We start from the raw sequence: 16,977 nt of genomic DNA on the forward strand, positions 1-16,977 counted from the left end.
AGCCAAGCACCAGTAACACGAAGGAAACGTTTCAAAGATTGTCTCCATTTGCTGGGCTGTAAAATTTGGCTAGGGTTTCCCTGAAACCCGCCACACTTTATTACATTGGGAATTCGAGGCATATCACCTCAAAGCTCAACTGCAACTACACCAGCGGAATCAGTTGCGTAGCGATTCGGACGCAGGGGTGGCACTGGGAGGCTCGCTTTGGACTCACATTTGTGTCCACTCAATTTCATTGCATCGAAGAACAATGCTACGGTTCCTTGTTATGTGTCAAGTATTTAGTGTTTCGCAGATATATTTGCTGAATACAAACTTCATCAGGACCAGACGAAATGCCTCTAACACAGAGTCTAATAAAACTCTTCCATTGTCACGCCAATGTTCAGCATGGGGAAATTCTGAAGAATCTGCCCCTTTCATCGCGCAACAGCTCAACTTTTGTCCGGGTTGGCGGGGTTCCTCGCTCGGTACCACTTGGATATTTTTTAGCTACCGGCGAAAGTACATAATAAATGAAACGTGGCTGTGCAGTATCAGTATGTAAAACAGACAGAGCAGACATTTTCGTCCATTCGGCCGCATATGAAAGGAGATAAAAAGAACTAAACACTCGGAAACCGCAATTATGTACCGGTAGTTGAACTTTCCTTTCGCATAATATTGCGGGTACTATGGGCGCTTTCGGTTCACAGAAACGCTTTGTAACCGTTTCTCTCCATGACGATGGGACTAGAAGGAAGGATAATATTCCCCGTCAATGCTTACACCTACTGCACCTCTTCCACTGACGACCGATCTGCTGGGGAAGTTGCTTGGGATCTCTCACGAACCAAGTTTACACCGACCAGCGACCTTCTCACACTATCTCCCTTGAAATGCAACGTGTCAAATCCACGTCAATGAAGCCAGTAACTGACGCAACCTGCCCATCGCTTTCGTAATGCCTGCAGTGTTCGGGAGCAAAACAAAGAGGTGACGGGATATTTATATCGTCCCGATAATAGAGTGCCGTGAGATGACTAGTTCCGGACGTGTTTGCGCTTCTGGCAGGCAACGTTGATTTCACGAAACCGTTATAGCTCGTCAACCTTGAACGTGATGGTCACGCAGCCTTCGCTACTCCCACATTGAAGATGACTAACCTCCGCTTTCCTCCTCCGCTTACTGGGTGTAGCCAAGATAATACGAGTGGACAGACGCTTCCGTTTCAAAGCACACTCATCCAATCAGTCCGCAATTTAAAAGGACGGCTTCATCGGGATATCCAGTAACAGTCCACATGCGGGGACGAAATAAAACCAGTGTTTCTCAACACACACACGAAAGAGTTGAGAGCACTTGCATATGCCTGCAGCGTACGATATTTTCAAAGTTTACGGTTCGACCTCTCTTTGGAACACATTGTCGTTCATCGATAGTTCCGATAACTTATCGATGATTTGAAGGGGCCCCTGCAAAGTTTCCCGTCAAAATACGTACACCCGCAAGAGTGTAGCATCGCTTCGAGGTTTAGAAATAAGGAAAGGCAATCGAGGCAATTCCTCAACGCTCGCATCGCTATCCTGGAGAACATAAGTCACGGATTATTTAACCGACGAACTTTTCTTTTAAAGTAATTTCTCATTAATGGGCGGTTCGTTTTATTTAGTGGCCATCTGCGTTTACATGCCGCTTCCGTCCTGAGGCTTCTACTTCCAACTTTATGACACGTAAGCTTCCGTAGAAGCTCGAAATAAGGCATTCGTCGTAAAAGCCTGTCAGCGACAGTCATCCCACCGCTTTCCTGTTTCGACGATTGCATTATTTCTAGGGGTCTGTGCGGGTATGTAATTCTCGACCCGCACCCGCACCTCACCCGCAGACACGGTTTCCCAATCGGCACCTGTACCCCCACGAGTTTTGGTGGAGCTACTCGCACCCGCGGGTCGTGCGGATATATCCGCGGACCCGCAGAACAGGGGCGTGCAGCCGAATTGCATAAGTATAGAGTACTGCAGCAAAAAAAAAAAAAAAAAAAAAACGCGAAAGCGTTTGCGGACATCGCACTTTACATTTGGTACATAAAATGCATGATACATACGTAATTGTTGAAAGAACGCCCATTAAATTATCGTAAAACGCACTGGAAGTCCGATCTTTTGCGCGTTTATTTCGCGAGAAAGCTTGAACGCTGGTACAGCGCGGGTACCCGCACGACCCGCAGCGGCAACGCGGGTGCACCCGCGCTTCACGGGCGACCCGAATCGAAGTCACGTTTTCTACTCGCATATCCGAGATTAGTGCGGGTATCCGTGCAGACCTCTACTTATTTCGTTCTACGTTGGTGTTGTGTTTGCCTATTTGTGTGGTACAGCTTGGTTACTTTCTGTCACGTTTGTTTCTTTGACTATGAGGTGACGGGAGAGTCATGAGAACGTGCAAGGTGTCGGAGACATCAAACTACCAGCGGAACGAGGACACGCTTGGTCGTGCTGAAGCAACACACCATTGCCTAAGGAACGACTGCGTTTCCGACAAATAGCGGGTCAGTACGTAGAAGTTCGCGTTATATTTTGTTGGTGAGTCTACGCTGCGGTTCTTCGTACAAGGTGTGCACTCTGACGATTCGCGTTCTATTTTAGATTATGATAAAAAGAAAAGAAAAAAATTGGGACGTAAGCCGTGACAAAGTTCTGCTAGCTACCAGTACACCTAGACGGTTTTAAAAGAGGTGGGGGAATGCACACACAAAGGAGAAAAGGGAAAATAAAAATAAACAGCGACTAGCAGGGTTCATGACAAAATATCTACAGGTTTTCCCGTCCATTTTAGTCCAAGTGCCATCTGAAATAGTCCAAGTGCCATATGAAATAGTCCAAGTGCCATCTGAAATAGTCCAAGCGCCATTCAATTTAATCCGGGCGCCATCTGAAAAAATCCAGATGCTATTCAATTTAATCCGTGTGCCATTTGAATTAATCCATGGTGTTTTAAGCTCTATAACCGTATATTCACACAAGGGACATCCCTGCAGAATATTCTACAGACATATAGTGGAAGGAAAAGAAAAAAGCTGCTGCTACATCTTATGTTGGGCATTCGCACGGCGCCGGAATATCGGAAGTTGGAGCGGAAGTATAGCAGACAACACCATTGGTCATGTCGTCTGCTAAGGAATATCTTGTGACCGATCTGCAGGATATTCCGCGGAGTTAGAAGAGCGCGAAAACGCATGACTCACATAGCAGACGACACCACTGGTGCCGTCGTCTGCTGCAGAATGTCTTACGACTGAGCTGCAGGGTATTCCACGCGGTTCGAAGAGCACGAAATGCATGACTCCATAGCAGACGACACCATTGGTCCTGTCGTCTACTACGGAATCTTGTGACTAAGCTGCAGGATGTGCATGTCTTTCCGTGCTCTTCAAAACGCAGGGAATATCCTGTGGCAGAGTCACAAGATATTCCTTCGCAGACGACAGGACCACTGGTGTCGTCTGCTAGGAGCATCATGCCTTTTCGCACTCTGCTAACTGCGCGGAATATCCTGCAGTTCAGTCAATATATTATGTAGCAGACGACAGCCCCAGTGGTGTCGTCTGCTATGCGAGTCATACGCCTTTTCGCGCTCTTCTAACTGTGCGGAATATCCTGCAGTTCTGTCAGAAGATATTCTGTAGCAGACGACAGCACCAGTGGCGTCGTTTGCTATACTCCCGCTCCAACTCCTAATATCTCAGCGTCGTGCGAATGTTCAACATAAGACACGGCACAACTTCAGTTCCATCAGCAGTTTTTTTTTTTTTACTTTTTCTTTCCCTAGAATATTCTACGGGGATGTCTCTCGTGTGAATACACGGTTATAGTGCATGACAACACAATGGATTAATCCAGATGGCACCCGGATTAAACTGAATAGCATTTGGATTTTTTCAGATGGCGCCCGGATGAAATTGAATGGGGCGTGGATTATTTCAGATGGCACTTGGACTAATTCAGACGGCACTTGGACTAAAGCGGGCGGGGAAACCTGTAGTAGCTGGGTTTTTCTAAGGAAACTTTAAAGCGCTTTCAAACCAGATGCTTGACGAAGAGATGGCTGAGGACCCAGAATTTTCACTGTGTCAAAGGGTCGGGCATCCGGACGAGCCAAACTTGTTCTAGCGTACGTGGAGCACACAAAAAGTATGTGTTCTGTGTCTTCCACGACTTCACACTCGCCGCAGTTGGGGGAAGACTTGACCACATTGTGGAGGCAATCGATCGCTGTACGGTACATTCGGTAGTAGCTTATGTAGAAGAGACGCAGTTTGTCGAAGGAAGGACAGAGGTACTGGAAAGCGTAACTCAGGGTGAACACTGTACAGCAGAGAAGACCGAGCAGATCCTGTCAGCCAAGAAGCGTTGCTCATTTGTTGGCTGAGTTCGCTAATTATCCTCTTTGCGTCGCCTTCGGTGAAGTAAATGGACCACAGCTGGACGTGACTGCGTTGTAGTGCTCGGCGTGCCAGCGGCATCCGCAGCCTCGTTTCCGGCAATGCCACAGTGACCCATTGAAACTAGCTGATACTATGTCCGCTTGAGATTGCAGCATCATAGGTGCAGCACATCTTGCGCCACTAATGCCAGGGGCTCCGTTGTGAACGTAGAGGCCAAAACCTTGTGTCAGCAATTCGTACACTTGTCTCTATAGAACAATGGTTGTCAACTTATGTTGTTCGAGGGAACCCGTGACTTCCGAGGAACCTTCTACCACACGATGGTAGACGCCACAACTGTGTAGAAGTGGCTCAGCCGATCTACATGTAGTACAATGCTCGCAACTTTCAACCAATCTCCCGTTACCGTGTGGCCTCGCTTTGATAAGCGCCCGACTGGCGGCGAACATCCCAATCAGTACCGGGTCTGACCCATGTTCTTTCGAGGGGTGGCGGGATGTTGACATGCTGTTGCTTGTTGTCAACACGCGTGGAAACAGACTCGACAACACACACACACACACACAAAATAGGGCTATCTTCGGGACGTTGCAACATGTCTGTTTTGCCACTAATATATTTAAGATTATTGTACAAGTTTGCGATAAATCGCTGTTTGGTGTGAGGAGACGATAATTTGTGAAGTCCAGAGCATGAAGGCTCGGCGACAGCATGTCAACATCCTGCCACCCCTCGAAACAACATGAATCAGACCCGGTATACCGATTGCGATGTTCGCCGCCAGTCGGGCTTATCGGAACGAGGCCATGGTAACGGGAGATTGGTTGGAAGCAGTCTTGGGAAGTAACTTAGTTACTGGTACGGGAAATGTAACTTTTAACTGTAGCTGTAGATTTTCCATTTCGGAGACACCTCGCATCACACTTCATTTGTCTTCTCTTTTTCTTTTTCTCTTTTTAACGACCTTTTGACCGCCTCTGCGGTTATGCTGTAGTTCCTTACTCTCAAAACAATAAGGACTGCCATCTTTGAAGAATATAAACGTGGCACAGCCTAGGCTGCCACTGAAAGAAGCATGTGTCGTATGACCGCCTTGAGTTTCTACACGCGAAAGAAACAACGAAAAACAGGACGGGACAAAGAAGAACTGTACAGGAGGCCGAGGTATTCGAGAGGTGAAAAGAAGGCAACCGCAGCACCCTAGCTGCCCTGAATGATTTCCCAATTATAAGAAGAATATTCGTTAAATATAATACCGGCATTTCCTCCAGCGCCCCAGTTGAGCGGCTTTTCAGCGTGGGCCGGGATATTTTCGCAATTAAGAGAGGCAGACTCAGATGATGCGAACTTCGAGCAGCAGCTGCTCCTTAAGTGCAATATGTACAACTCGAAGCACAGTTAACTTGAACGCGCCTCCGACCTGCGGAGCGGGAAGAGAGCCACCCTAGCGGCACTTAGGCGAAATGAAGGGAAAGAGTGTTTCGACTGGCCCACTTGTGCTGCGGGGGTGTCCGCCATGCCATGAGCTGTTGACTCGGCATTGCATTACCATTGCATCCTTGCGATATCGGCCAGCATACACCTCCACATAATCGCCGCAAAACCAAACAAACGTCGCGATGATGATAACAACAGCTGAGGGTAATGCGATGCCGAGTCAGCAACTCATGGCAAGGCGGACACCCCCGCAGCACAAGTGGGACAGTCTAAACACTCTTTCCCTTCATTTCGCCTAAGTGCCGCTAGGGTGGCTCTCTTCCCGCTCCGCAGGTCGGAGGCGCATTCAAGTTAACTTTGCTTCGAGCTGTACACATAATATGTGTAATAAAAGTAATTCTGCGATAAAAGTTGATACGTCATCTTCATTACTAAATTTTCTGAAAGTAACTAACTTGTAACTGTAACTGTACCTAACTAGTTACTATTTTCGCGATGTAACTGTAGCTATAACTTAACTACTTTTTGGCTCGGGTAATTGTAACTATAACTGGTTACTTTTCAAAGTAACTTTTCCCAAGACTGCAAGTTGGAAGTTGCGAGCACTGTACAAGTAGCGAATTATTTTTTTAGTATATGATTATGTATTTTGAGGCTGAATCGTCGGTGGATGTTTCTATAGAGTATAGACCAAGCAGCTGTTGATCCCGATGCCAACGATGCATGAGACGTCGGGCACGTTTGAATACTAGGGCTGACCCTTGGTACGCACTCAAGTTTCACTTGAGGGAGCTCGACAGTACCATATCCACGGTACAAGGTTAGTGGAACCCCGGTGGAGAACCACTGCTCTGGAAGATGCATAATGAACCCCAATGCCTTCTTATCCGAAAGTAAATTTCCTCTGGTTTCAGAAATCTGATGACAGAACGTCGCTGTTGTGTATAGACTACTTCCAAGCAGGCGGCAATCTTTTAACGGGTTCGTTTCGTAATCGGTTCTTCTTTGTTTCAGTTGGTGGACCGTCTATATGGCAACATATACAGATGAAAGATGAAAGTCACTGAAAAGGTTAGCCAGCTGTAGGGATCGAACCCACATCTTCTGGATTTCCGGTCCAGGGCTCTACCAATTGAGCTAAGCTAACACGCCTCTCCAGCGACTTTCGGGTACGTCATCTGAAGGGACGACAAACCAGCCACTCACTCTCACTCACCCTCCTTTCACTCTTACATTTTTTGCTCACTCATACACACATTCATACGACGGAAAGGCAATTTGAGGCTTTGTTTGTATCTGTCCCTTCTATGTTGTTCCAGCCTCAGAACATCAATCTCTCTCTTGTTCAACATATACAGGTTTGTTTGTATTTTTAGTCTTTACAGAATTTTTATAAAAAAGCTATGAGAGCAGCATAGATGTTGTTTTTTGCAGTTGAGTTCTACGGCTAGGCGGACATACTCTCGAAGAAAGTGTGCAGCTACATGATGACTAAATACCTAAAATTCGTAATTAACTTTTTAATTGGGGGATTGTGGGCAAAAGCGAGATAGCAGATTGAGAGACTATCCTAATTGCAAGCCATTTCACGTTTAACAAATCTTGAAACACGCACGTGCTCTAAAATATCCATCCTCGAATTTTGTTATGCAAATGAGCCAAAACCGAAACCGCGGCGACCGGGAACGCGGGGAGTACAGCACTCCTGGCACGTCAGAGAGCCACGTGATTTGGAGCGATGGAGATGATTGGAGTAGGTGCCGCTCAGCTGGCCAGATAAACAGCTTTCCGGTCCAGATAAGCCTTTGTCGGCGAGGGTGACGCGCTCCTATGCGCGCTTTTTCGGTTTCGGCTCTTTGCATATCAAAATATTCGGGGATGGATATTTTCACACACGTGCGCGTTTCGGGATCTTTTTAAACGTGGAATGGCGTTCAACGAGGATAGTCTCTCAATTTGCCATCTCACTTTTGCCCGAAATTCCCTAATTAAGGAGCTAATTAATTAATTTTAGGTAATTAGTCACGTCGTAGTTACATACTCTCTTACAGAGGATGTCCGCCTGGCCGTAGAACTCAACTGCAAAAACAACATCTATGCTGCTCTCATAGCTTTTTATAAAAATTCTGTAAAGGCGAAAAAAAAAACACCCTGTATATGGCCGTCCATATACATACATATGGCAACCGAATTGCTTCTACAGAAGCGACGACTTCTATAGAAGCAGTTCCGTTGCCAATTTCCGATTACTCCAGTTACGATTTCCTTTTCGAAACTCGAGACGATGTCTGGTAGCTATTTTTTTTTTTTTTTGCTTCCTTTAGTAAATAGTATATAGGGCTAGTAGGGACTAAGTTTTGCGTGTGATCAAGACGTAGTGAACGTGGTAGACCAGAGACAGCAGAAGCCTCAACAACAAACTTTATTTTTAGATGATGAATGGGGAGTTTCATCGCTAGGGGCGATACTCTATCCCGTTGCTAGTGGTGATGTGGGGAATGAAATAATGAGCCCGTTCACAATATGGATCCAAGTCCTGTGGTGTCCAAAACGGTCAAAAGAGCTTTGAGGGCAGAGCGTTGGTGGGCTGGATTTGGCCAGGGACCAAGCAATTTTGATAGGGAGAGGGGGCGAGAGTCCAGCTGATTAGAGACCCAGAGAGTGCGGTTCGGGAAGGTTGGTGGTGTGGGCAATGAAGAAGAATATGCTCTAGATCTTCTAGAGCACCGCAGTGACAGCATCTGGGAGAGTCAGCTTGTCTCAAGCGGTAACGCCACTGAGCTGTAAAAGCCACATCGAGTCGGATTCGATGAATTAATGCAGCATCTTGAGCCTCATTCATGTAAATAGTATTGGTACTACGAAGCACGTAGCCTGCTTCAGGGATGCCGCCCGCGTGGCGACCGGCAGCCTCGTTGCGGGCACGGAAGTGCAAAATGTTCTGCTCTCGGAATGAAACATGCCGTTATCTTGACAGCAATACAAAAGGATTCGTCTTTTGCCTCCTTTGTGACGTTTTCCCCCTTCTCTCAAGAGGCGCGACACAGCGTGCGGATAGGGTAGCCAGTCATCGTGGGAGATCGCTCGCGGAGACCAATGGGAGGCGCCTTTTGAGAAGGAGAGAAGGAAAGCGCTGTTTCGTTCGCGCAAAACGACGAACGACGCCACGGATGAGTCCCGTTCCTTTTGTATCGGTGTCAAGGTAACATCAACTTCCATTCCGCCAAGAGGAGAAAGTTTTGCACTTCCTGGTTGTTCTACAGATTCGAATCTTCTTACACACTGCGCGTTTTGTCTGTGCGGTGCCTGTTGTGGCTACAGTTGTGATTTCGTAATATACGAATAATACATACGTAAACGCTTTGCTGAACATTTTCAAGGTGAACCACCTCGTGATGATAGACAAACCTCCTGTCATCATCATTGTGTATCTGTTGTTGAACATTTTCACTCTCTTTTCTTTACATTTCCTGAATGGCTATACGTTCGCTTCACTAAATTAAAGCGGTCGAGACACTTTGATAACCATGGCTCATTACAGCATGCGCGCAATATACTACACGACAGAACGATTCCACGTCAAGAGATCCTCCGAGTCAAGAGATCTCTTGACTCGTCTGAGGGTTCGCCAGGCTTGGATCTTTCAACTCTAATATCGCTAAGCAGAAATTGCTCGCATCTAAATAGACTCGTCTTATGTGCTGTATAAATAGAATACAAATGCGGGTGGTAAATCAACATCTCATTTTTATTGACCTATTACTTACTTTGTGACACATAGCGCAGTCAAAGAAATGCCGACAGTTCTGTTATGCCATTTGTGTTAAAAACAGGCGGTGCATTGTAAGATCAACCTGTTTGTAACACAAGACTTATAGGAGTGCTGTCACTTTTTTTTTTTTTTTTTTTTTTTGACAGCGCTTTGTGTTAGAGATTATTTCTACAGTTAGCGTGGGCTACGTATAATCACGTTGGGTGGACCGGCTGCTGTTTCAAACACGTTGATTACGGCTCGTATCACAGTAGGCTCATAGCTGAAGAGCCAAGTCTCTGTTGCGGACAGACGTTCTACATGGCCGAACCGTTTGATCATGGACTCTCTCAGGAGGAGGGGGAGGAGGAGGAGTGTCGTTGGGAGGAACCCGAGAGGTCTGCCTGCCTGATTAGGCGGCATGTTTCTCGGGAAGGGAAAGGTGGTGGAGAGGAGGAGAGGAAAGGGTGAAGTGGAAGACCGAGCGGAATCGCTCGGGGGGAGGATAGCTGCGTCCATGGGCCGACTTCAGGGGAACTGTGCCGGCATACGCCTATTACACATCTGAGGGAAACCCAGGAAAAACCCCAGACGGCACAGCCGGCCCGCGGATTCGAACCGCGGACCTCCCAGTCTCCAAGCGCAGACTACGAAAGATAGCTTCATGTGCCCGAACTCTTTTTTTTTTTTTTTTTTTTCAGTATCAACTTTTCCCTTAATTTTTCCCGCCGTCCAGAAAAGGGCAATGACTTTGCGGGTGGGCCCATTATTATCGGCAGCAAGCTTCAGTTCTGGCATAACGTGGGGACGGCTCACGATAAGGGACGCAAAAGTACAAAGACAAAGCCCAGCAGTATACCCTGCATTTTGGGGTTGAAGTCAATGAACGTGACAAGTCAGTGTTGACTGGAATGCATAGTCAGACAGTATTTTCCCGCACATCTGTCGGTAAAAGAATAGAATAACGTGATAAGGGTGGGGGCCAATGAAAAGAACGCGACAAGGATAAGTTTTAAGCCCTGCAGTCTACGGTTCTTGTAAGTTGAGCTCAATATTCTTGGTAACAAGCATCCGTTCTGGCATAGCGTGTTACGGCGCTAGGGGCAATGAACATAAAAGTGCAAAGACAACTTTAAGCACTGCAGGGGGACTCGCCGCCGTAACCTACAGCACAACCTCAAGATTTTCTCGCTGACTTTTTTGTGTGCGTGTGTGATAAGGAGAGAGAAAACACCGAAAAGTCTTCACTGTTACAGGGCATATTACTTCTTAACTTAATACTACGTAGAGCGCAATCGTTCAGCAATGAACATGGTAAGGGATATACTTTCTTCTCTGTCAGGATCCTGATCAGTATCACGCTTTGACTAGTTGGATCTCATGACTCGCCTGTCACGTGACCCGTTGAATGTCCTCACTCGATGGATCTCTTGACCCTTTGGATCTTTTGACTCGCCTGTCACGCGACCGGATGGAGCTCCTGACTCGATGGATCTCTTGACCGGAAGCGCGACAGAACGGCATTCGGGGGAAGATTATTTTGTTAGTGTCATAGCTGGCGAGATGCAAACCACTGAACATTTCCTCCACATTGCTATACCGTCCTCGGCCAGGGTCGAACCTGCGATTGGTGTACTGTGAAATGCTACGTCTTTCGTTGCTGTATTGCCGTTCATGAGACTTGAGGAGTATCTAGACACATGAATCGGCATTTACGACAGAAACGAAACGAAACTAGAAAGCACAAATTTCGTTGACCACCTACAGTCTCTTTCTATTTTATTTTTTAAAAAACAACTTTAATGAAGACTAAGCGTGCTTTCTTTGTGCTGTATAATTTAAAAACAAAAACATTTTCTCTGAGGACGACATTTCCTACGCCTCTGTGACATGAGTACAGTCAACGCCACTTAGATACAGAAGGCCTGCTTAATGTCTCCTTCGCACGTACACATATAAAGTCCGCCAATCGCAGCAGTCACCCAAGATGTCAGCCAATCGTCGCAGACGATTTTGAAACACAGGTTTGCTGTGGCTCCCAGTGGCTGCTCATGCGGCTGATGGTGGTTCGCTTCCATAGCTATACGGCCGATGAAAGCAACGTGGTGATTGGCGGGCTCTTATTGTTACAGGATTTGTCTCTGGGTGGTGTTGGTACTGTGGACGGCCATTTTCTCAAAGGCTCCTGTTTCTTCCTATTCATTGACGTCGCTGCTTCGGGAATAGTCCAGTGTATTTCAGCTTGGGACCAAGAAATCATTCTAACGGGACACCAGTTTACACCACGCACCGTTTTGATTGGCACAGATGTCCGCAGACGCCCGCAGTAGCAAGCCTCAAGCACGTATGAGGCAATAATGTAGTGACTTACGAAGGGGGGGGGGGGGATGCTGGCGTACTGACACGATAGAAAACCGAGCGGCGCGGGTTATTACAGTCAAACTCCTTTACAACGAAACTCAGGGGACAGCAAAAAAAAATTGCAGTAAAGGTATTTTCGTTAAAAAGGATGTCTATTACTGGACCTATAGGGCTCCAGCGGGACCGCAAAAAAATTTGCTGTAGTGGTATTTTCGTTAAAAAGGTGTTCGCTATAAAGGAGTTTGGCTGTATTAGAGATGTCGCGAACCGGCCGCGGTTCGAGTTCGCACTGGTTCGAAAAAAACAAAAAAACGAACTTTTGTAAAAAGTCCGCTGAACAGTTCGAATAAACTTCGACAGGTCTGCGCATGCGCGACTTCCGAAGAAGAGTTTTCGATGGCTGAAGAAATCTCTTTATAAATCACTTTAGGAACGCGAGGAAAACGTTTTTGGTCTCAGGAACCATATATACTGCACACATAAACATGACATAAAACGTACGCAACGCATACTGTTTGCAGTTTGCAACTGACATCAACGTCAAGGGCTGGGCCGCTATCCTCAGTCCTGAAGCGTACCTCGATCGTTCTGTACTTGTCTACCTTGTAGTGTACAGTTTATATGTACGTAACGTCACTGTAATGTTTATTCTACCATCGTTGTGGCACCATCTGCTGCTTGCCCGTTTGTGTTTCTTCAGTGGCTCGTGCCATGCCATTCAGTGGCTCGTGCCATGCCATGTCATTTTGCCCCTATAGCTCGTATATAGAATACTTTTTATTCCGTTTCGTGTAGTGCACTTTTCTTATACCCTCCTCAGAGTTTGTGCAAACTGCTCATCTCCAGAGAGCTAGTGATAGCTATGGAACGGCGAGCCGTCTGCACTTGAGATACAACTATTTCTGAAGCCTTACATGTATTTCACTTTTTCAACGACATCATTCCTGATGTCGTTGGTAAAATGAAATACATGTAAGGAGCACAAAGGAAGCACAAAAAAGCCAATGCTTTGCTTTTAAGAAGAACATTAAAAAGTAAACTTTGCGAACCTCCGCAAACCTGTTGAAAAGTTCGAAGGTTCGTCGAACCATTCGAACCCCCAGGTTCGACATCGAACTTCGCGGTTCGAAAAAGGTTCGCGACATCCCTAGTTATTATATGGCAATGCGCGTTCCCATGTCTGCATAATGCAAGACGGATCCTGCTGGTAGTACATTTACTGCGTGATTGGACAACATTCGTTGCTTATTCTGTAACAAATCTCCCGCCGGGCGCGCTCTCTGGGTGGTTTACCTGGGTACTTCCCGTACCCTACAATGCAAATGTCGGTTTCCAATGAAGTCGGCCCGGGATGCACTATCCCTCCCAAGCAGCATATACCGCAGCTCGTTAACAGCACCAGCAGCGGTAGCAAATCTCAGTTCCAAAAAAGGAAGGCTACCGATAAAATGGACATTTTTGCCAACAGTCGCATCCCCCAGAACAGTGGTCCTCAACCTCTGTTCCCTAGCACCCCTTTTGCCATTTATCAAAGCGTTATCGCCCCCCCCCCTCGCAGGGGGGAAAAAACTGACTCGAGCAATACACACGTCAAATTGAAAATATTCTTTTGTGTCCTCCGAGTTTCGTAAAAGTATTGTTCGTTGCGCGGGGCCTTTGAGCACCGTGCGCGCCTCAGGGACCGTCGTGACACATATTGGTGAGGGAGATGTCCAATGAATGATATACGTGGCATCAAATTTCCCATCAACAGGGAACACCCCCTCCCCTGGTTGAGAACCTCTGCCCTATAGTTGGTTCGGTTTGGCTCTGCCCCGTTCGGTTCCAATCCCACCGATGGACGATGAAATTATGACGCTCGTAATAAACGAAACAAGATACGAGGACTGCAGACTTGGTTCCCCCGACGCAAGCGCTATCTCTGGTCACGCTCTGGTGATTCACAGATGCTGTAAACCGATTCATAACAAAGTCAAGGAAGCTGCAAAAGGGGTAACTTCCACCCCTTTTAAAGACGGAATGGGTATATTTTCCAGCTCCTATACATGCAGTCGCAACAACGCATGAGATTGCCACCCTTCCAATGTTTCACTATTCTCTTTTTCTTTCATTTCTAACGCGTTCAAAGTAGAAAGACCATTTAGGTTAGCCGAGACACGCTTCTAAATGTGAAACCACGTTCGCTTCTGCATTTCATTTATAAGTAGTCATATATGCGCGTTAGCCGACCACACCGAAAGTCGCCCTTTTGTGAATAGAACATTGAGGAGTGCACGAACAGGAATTGTTGTATGTGTCCTTTGCTGCGTGTGTTTAATTTCATTTCATTTATTTGTCCCTCAAAGACCAGAGGACGTCGCTTAAAGAAAAGGTGGGACGGGGGCCGGAACATAGAACGAGTCATTCAACCAAATACGAGGCAAAAAGGAGACAGTAACCACAAATAAAAGTAAATAAGAATGGTACGAAACAGTAGACAAACAGTGACATTGGTAATCATCCAAGCAAGACGCAATAAAACGAGGTATTACGTTGTTCTATATTTGATTAGTGCTTATCTAAAGTTTTCAAATGTTTGGTTAATGACTGCTAAAGAAGTGAATTGTCTCTAATCATTGCTACATTGTCTGGAAGTTTATTCCAGAGGCCTATGGTTTTTGGCAAGAATGAGTTCGCAAATGTAGTCGCAGAAGCGTGAATTGGACGAACTTAGATGTTAATAAGATGTTCGGCGACTCCTGACACTCACAAGACGTGTTTACAAGGTTTGACAGCATTGTAGCGTAGATATAATTCAGCGTCTGTGGTATCACGATGCCTCATCACATTTCCGATGGAGTTTGCCCAGTTTGGCGGCTGCCTTACATGTGTATACATCCTATGAACCGTGGAATCGTTTTGGGCAGTTTACAGGTACAATACCGACGTAAAACAATGTTACCCAAAATAATGCACCGTGTTGCTCCCGCTGCGTAAAAAATGACACGGCCGACGCAGAGACTTTGATCAAGGACGTACGGAGTGCTAAAAAATTGTGTCAAAAACTTTTTAGCCTCCAGATTTGTTTCGATAAATTAGGAAAAATTCACAGCTCCTTCCTATCCATGATCAATACCAGACCTGTATGTAAGTATGTACGGGTACATAATGCACCTGAGCAATAGCTGTTACGCAAAGCTTTATGTCAGGGGGGTTTTGTATTTGTAAGTTTGTCCCACATTGCAAAAACGTCCCTAACAACGCTGAACAACTGCTGCAAAATTATACCCAGGAAAAAAAGAAACGCTTTTTCCTAGTGCCCACCCGGGCGCAAGTGGGTGAAAAAGTTCTATCATCTACCTATCTATCTCTTCGTGGTAATTTTTTTGTTATCACTCGAACGTTACCACTGCGTTTACATGAATACGACACTAGCGTATCGAATCGAGTCGAAACCGGAAAGAAAACGACGCGCCACCGTTTACATGGATGTATGGGTGATGGATGCGCATTGGGTGGGTGGATGGATGGATGGATACTGTGGCTGGCTTTCCACAGTCCACTGTGGGGCGTAGATTGCGCCACGCCATGTCATATTGGAAAGTTAGAAGCGTACTTCCGCAAATATTGCTCTTTCCGGTGTTGCGGCCGCCGAACGTGAAAATATGGTGCATAGAACATGGCGAAAACGTCGAGTCTACGCCACGTTTGCACGCGTACTTCAGAATGAGCCCTACTGCACGGTTGCAGGTCCTGCTGCTCCTGTCCCTGTCAGTGTGGACTAACATTGACATCCAAGACGGAGCGTGGCTTGGAACTCCCTGCAGTCGCCATTTTGTCGATCCGACTGGCAGTAGCAGACGACGCGGGCGCCTTCCTATAATCCTCTTCTTCTCTCGATGCGCATCTTCAGTTTAAATGCACAATCCGAATGCTCAATCCACCTCTGGTTCGCGGATTGAATACACGATACGCTCTCGCAGCGAATCGGCCCGTTTACATGGGCGGATTCGATGCGCCTGTGTCGTATTCATGTAAACGCGGCTTGGTTCACTTCCACCATTCACATTCTTCAGTTACCGACGCATATCGAGGCTTTCGAAAACAAAGTAATCACTGTCACGCCACACGGTTGTTGCTGAATAGTGGTGGCGATAACTCCGCTCCTTTATTCCAAACATCTAGCTGTTTCTTCAGAACTGCGGACAGAAATAAATCGGTCGACAACAGGGAGTGAGAAGAAATGGAAATAGTCATAGAGAAGTGTAAAGGAAAGCGAAAAACTTGAGATTTTAAAGGAAAGTAATTATAGTTACGGTTACTAGTACCTGAGTGGATAAAAGCATCCGCTCGTCGCTGGTTACTCCAAGGTCGTGTTGAAGATTAGGAGATGATGGGTTCGAATCCTACCACTGGTTGTGCTGTCTCAGGATTTACCAGCAGACTTTCCAGAGGGATGTCGGCACAGTTCCCCCTGAAGTCTGCCCAGGACGCATACTAACCCCCCCTGTCCCCCACTCCTTCCTGCTGTCATCTCTCCATCTGTCCACGTCTGTACGCACAGTCACGGAATCAAAAACACACACAGTAACAGGTACTAACTAAGGTAACTAGGTTACGTCTGACGACCGGTCATTATCCTATTCCGCCATTTCCTTGAGCTGTCGTTGGGGCTTTGCAATTAGCTCCAGAAGGCATACTTACTAAAAGCGGTGCGACAAAAGTGCGTATTACGCTTCGAACTCGTTAAAAAGCGGCAGAGTAATTATCGTAGCAAAGTTTAGGCTATACTACGAAACTAAGCGAGCCGGCATCCATACGGGGCTCAGCAGGCGGCATTGGCCATTGGCAATGATAAGAGGGCCCCGTCATTTCTTTTCATTTTCACAATTTATCGGCAAAGAACTGGACCAAGTAGCAGTTTTCGCATCAAATTGTAGCGCATAATACGTCATTCGACGTATCTATCCGAGTGCTGCACTTTATCTTCATTACAAACCCTGTACTTTATCCTGGCTAACCC

General features: G+C 46.5%; 2 protein-coding genes across 5 annotated transcripts in view; one reads left to right on the forward strand and one right to left on the reverse strand.

The window, feature by feature from the left end:
• LOC135377718 (protein BANP-like) overlaps positions 1-7,011 on the forward strand; it is a 44,808-nt gene extending 37,797 nt beyond the window's left edge. The window contains exons 14-15 of the mRNA XM_064610337.1: positions 2,400-2,530; positions 6,878-7,011. The gene's annotated coding sequence lies outside the window, so the exon portion shown is untranslated. The remainder of the gene's footprint in view (positions 1-2,399; positions 2,531-6,877) is intronic.
• The window catches only part of LOC135377716 (ataxin-1-like), a 142,469-nt gene that overhangs the window by 13,755 nt on the left and 111,737 nt on the right, over positions 1-16,977 (reverse strand). The window lies entirely within an intron of this gene.

The sequence above is a fragment of the Ornithodoros turicata genome, chromosome 1 (assembly GCF_037126465.1).
Source record: "Ornithodoros turicata isolate Travis chromosome 1, ASM3712646v1, whole genome shotgun sequence".
Classification (NCBI taxonomy): domain Eukaryota; kingdom Metazoa; phylum Arthropoda; class Arachnida; order Ixodida; family Argasidae; genus Ornithodoros; species Ornithodoros turicata.